The sequence below is a fragment of the Aegilops tauschii genome, chromosome 2 (genome assembly GCF_002575655.3).
Source record: "Aegilops tauschii subsp. strangulata cultivar AL8/78 chromosome 2, Aet v6.0, whole genome shotgun sequence".
Classification (NCBI taxonomy): domain Eukaryota; kingdom Viridiplantae; phylum Streptophyta; class Magnoliopsida; order Poales; family Poaceae; genus Aegilops; species Aegilops tauschii.
This window is the reverse complement of record NC_053036.3, coordinates 219,027,734-219,032,407: the sequence shown is the minus strand read 5'-3', so window position 1 is coordinate 219,032,407 and position 4,674 is coordinate 219,027,734.

Genomic DNA, 4,674 nt, shown 5'->3' with positions numbered 1-4,674 from the left:
CACCCTTCGTCTTCTCGGAACCGGAGTCCGTAATCGAGTATCCTTCCTACTCGTGCGAAGCCTTTGCTTTCTTTCAACCGGTGTTTTCTCTTGAAGTTACTCGTCGTTTTCCCCTTCCAAGTTGCCTGTGTGTTTCCCGCCCTCCCACCCTTTTTATTCCTGGAGCTCAGTCTCTTTCGAGCATCAATTTCATTCGTGCGGAGTATCTTCAGTCTTTCCCCAGTTGTATCAACCGGTGAATTCTCGTCTTGTTAATCATTGTTCGTCTCGTTTTTTCTTTCCGTTGGATCAAATTCAAGTTTTCGGTTTGATCATATTCTTTTCCTTGGATCAAGTGTTTTCCTTGCTCGTTCGCCTATCGCCTGTTTATCCTTGCGGAGTACTCAAGACATCTCAGGAGATTCGCCTGTGTTCGAATTAATTTGAGGTTGTCACCTCATTCAAATATTTTAATTATTCCGGTGCATCATCTATCTCTTCAACAATCCTTATTTTTCAACGGTGATTTCTCTTCAGTGGGCCCATAACCCACAGGTCTTTTCCCAGGATCTTACCTGACTCTTCTAATTATTCCGGAGCCATTCCTAATTCTTTTCAAGTTTCACGTAAGAATGAATTTCATCAGTCACTTGCTTTCTCCAAGGTCGATTTCAAAATATTTTCTTTGTTGGCTCAACCTCTTCGCTTTTCATTCTCCCGGAGTATATCAACAATTTTGTTGTTATTTCTCGTCGTCATTCTCAACATTTGAAGACTGAAGTAGAATTGTTCTTAAATCTTGTCCGTTCTCCCGGAAATTCGTGGTGGTAGCTCGATGGTTATCCTATCAAATTGTTATAAGTCGTACAATTATTTTCACCCATCCGGAGTATTTCAGGAATTGTTTTCCGTCTCAATTATCCGGAGGTCTCCATTTCAGAATATTTCTTCATTCTAAGTTTTCAAATCCGTTCTCTGATTATTCTATATTCATGCCTTTTCATTCATCTCCATATTCTTCCGGTGCTTTGCTCTTTAATCAGTTTGCGATCTCTTCGTTCTCTTGCCTCTAGATTCCCTCAAGTATCTTCCTGCTTTCTCTAATTCTTTCCGGTGATTCATTCTCTTTTCGTCATTCGTTTCAATTCGTACGGTGGCTCGTTCAAGATTTTTCCTGTTGTTATCATATCAGTTCATTCGTTATTTCCAACCCAACCGGTGGTTCACGAAGACTTTCTCAAGTTTTACGCTATATCCCCCCTTAATCTTTCCAACGAGAATAAGTAGTATGCAAATCCATTGTTTCTCATCAATTTAATTGGTGGAGGATAAGCATAACGTAATCCTTATTCTTCTTTCTTCAAGTGATTTTATCTCTTATTTTCGGAGATTGTTCATCTTATCACATTCTCGGTTCAAAGTGTTTTCATCTTTTTTTTCCAGAGTTCTAAGCTTCTCGCCGATTTTGTCGTGAACCTCCATCCAAATCATCGCAAGGATTTAATCTTATCCATTTCATCCGTCAATTCTATCTCATCATCTGTCGTGGAATCGTCACGGCAGATGTCCTCGAGCTAGGACTTAGTCGTGGAGCCATCGCAGCTAGGAAGCTTGAAGGGGTTAAACGGGACAAGGAACACGAGGGTTATACTGGTTCGGCCCCGTACGGTGAAGGTAAAAGCCTACGTCCAGTTGAGGTGGTATTGATTAGGGTTTTGATAACCAGGAAGCTTAACTGCTATGCCTGGCTCTCGGCGAGATCTTTCTTGTCCCTAAACCGCCGCCGGGTCGTCCCTTTATATAGGGAGGTTGACGCCCAGCAACTCTCAGAGTCCCGGCCGGCTCATAAGAGTGTCCGGCTCGGACTCTCAACTATTCTTGCCTTACACTACAAGTTCTACCATAATGGCGGTTTGTAACTACGGGCCTTAAGCCATCTCGGGGTCTTAAGCCCATCTTTGGCCCGCCGTCTTCAAGTTTGGCGCCGGGCTTCAGGCGATGACCATTATGAGTAACCCGGCCCCTCCAGGCGGGTGACTCTAAGGTTTATATCCTCAACATTAGGCCCCAGATTGATTTGAGCCGGCTCATGTCAATCTTCAATCCTTTCGATAGAAAATCTCCGGCTTACAACTGTGTAAAGGCTATAACCCGCCGTGACGTCATCTTCCGGATTCCGGGTAAACCGCCGTGACGTCATCTTCCATTAAGTCCATTTTTTACTCCACCATATCCGCAACTAATCTTATCTTTAACTGCCGTCCCGAAAATCGAGGCGTTTTTATGGCGAGATAACCACGCCGTGGCCTCCTCGTTTCTCGCGCCCACTTATGAGCTTCTCCTTATAAATAGCCCGGCCCGATGAGCCTCCAGCCACTCGTCTTCTTCCTCTCGCCACTGTTCTTCGCTCGAGCTCCATCGCCACCGCCATCGCAGGTCTTCCTGTCTTCACCGACTCAGGCCGCTGCATCAACCTGACGTCACCAGATAAACGGCGGCGACCTCTGCAACTCTCTAGTACCTGTAAGTCCTTGTTACTCCGTAGAATAGATCCGCGTTAGGGTTCTTGTTGTTCTTCCCGTGTTCGTCGCCATTCCTTGCGAGTTCTTGGTAGATTTCATTTTTACCACCTTTCTTGATCTTTAGACTATAGAACTGTTGCGGTAGTTGTTTCACGCCCGTTTCCAATGTACATAGATCCCTTCTCATTGCATAAAGGCTCCATTCAAACTTATGAAATTCTTCTGCCTCTGTTTTAGGTCTAGAAACTTTTCCTTTTAGTCGACCATTTTGATCCAAAATATTCACTGCGATCTGTGAAACTTGTTTTCACCACACTTAGTAAAAAACTGCATCTGCTGAGCTATGGCTTACATTTCCGGCTCAAAGAAGCCACGCGCCGTAAAATTTTCCGGCTCATTTATGATAAAGTTGTAGACAATTGAATTACTCTCAATACCTGCAGCGGCTTAGATAACCTGATGCACTTAGCTATATGTCATTAGGCCCCTTCATAAGCCGCCACTTTAAACATTGAACTGTAAATTTCCTCCGGCTTATAATTAAACCGGACATTTCCTTTTATCATAGGCTTCCGACTTTCACCATGCCTCCCAAAGCTCCCAAAGCACCCATCACGTGCAACTGGATGAGGTCCAACGTCACAGATGAAACCCTAGCAGACTTTGTGAAAACGGGTTACCTGCCCAAGAAGGATGTCATGTCTTACCGCGCCCCTGACCCGTCAGAGGAGAGACCACAGCCAAGGGACGGGGAGGTGGTAATATTTGCGGATCACATGAGCCGGGGCTTCGCACCGCCCGGCTCAAAGTTCTTTAGAGATGTGTTGAGTTTCTTTGATCTGCGGCCACAAGACATAGGACCCAACTCTTTGTCCAATATATGCAACTTCCAAGTGTTCTGCGAAGTCTACCTTGCAGAAGAGCCCAGCCTTCTGCTCTTTAGAGAGCTATTCTATTTGAACCGCCAGAATGAGTGCGCCAACGGACCAAGCCTGGAACTTGGTGGAATCTCCATCCAACGCCGGAGAGACTGCCTCTTTCCTTACGCTGAGCCGCCCAGCCATCCAAAGGACTGGAACCAGACGTGGTTTTACTGCCAGGACACGTCTCCGGCTGACGAGAGCCCTCTGCCCGGCTTTCGTGCCGCGCGTCTGGAACCAAACCACCCTCTGCCCGACAAACTATCTCAGGCGGAGCGTCAACCTCTGATCCCCACCATCAACAAGATCAAGGCTCTCCTGGGCAACGGCCTCAACGGCATTGATCTGGTCTGGGTTTGGATCTCATGGCGGGTGATCCCCTTAAGCCGCCGCCCCGGCTTAATGTGTGATTGCACGGGCCGGAAAGATGACCCCCTGCGACATAGCCGCAACGATCTTCCTGAAGACGTTGTTGAAGATATGACCAAGGCCCTCTTGAATGAGAGCTTGGCAGACTGCGGGAGGACCGGCTTAAGCCCCTTCTGCAAGACCAACCCGGCCCCAGCGGTAAGCCGCCGATCTGAACATCTTATTTTCTCCTTTAGATTTTTTTTTCATCTGAACCTTAAGAAATCTTCATTGTATTTTTCAGGCTGACGATAAATTCTGGAAGGTCAAGTATGACCATGAGGCGGCCAAGAAGGCCAGGAAGGCTAAGAAAGCCGCCAGGAGAGCCGCTCCCCGCAAGAAGGGAAGCAGGCCTACTGCTTTAGAGCTGCTTCAACTAAGCGATAGCTCCGAGTCAGAGGTAACCCCTGAACCTGTAAGCTCTTGTTATATTTCTTGTTTATTTCTGTCCACCTTATCAATACTGTTCACCAGCAGGATGACACCGGAGCAAGTAACCCGGTGATTGAAGAGGTAATGACACTTTCCTCCGACTCGGAGCCCTTGCCAAGGCTGAAAGTCCGAAGAGTAACCCGGAAAGTAAGATTTTCACATCCTTTAGCTTATCAAGATCCTCATTTTCTTTTGAAGCAACAGATTCATGAAAGCCGGTGGCACACCCGGACCAACAAGGATGCTGACCTCTCCTCCGGCTTACCTGGGGCATCAAGGAAACGCCGGACCGAGGTTATCTCCCACTTATGTCCTTTTCATCCTTTGGCGGGTGTTATATGTCAACCGCTCAATTCTTCTGACTCAAATTATCAGGAAACTTCACCCTCCTCTGGCGACTCTATGCAATCGAA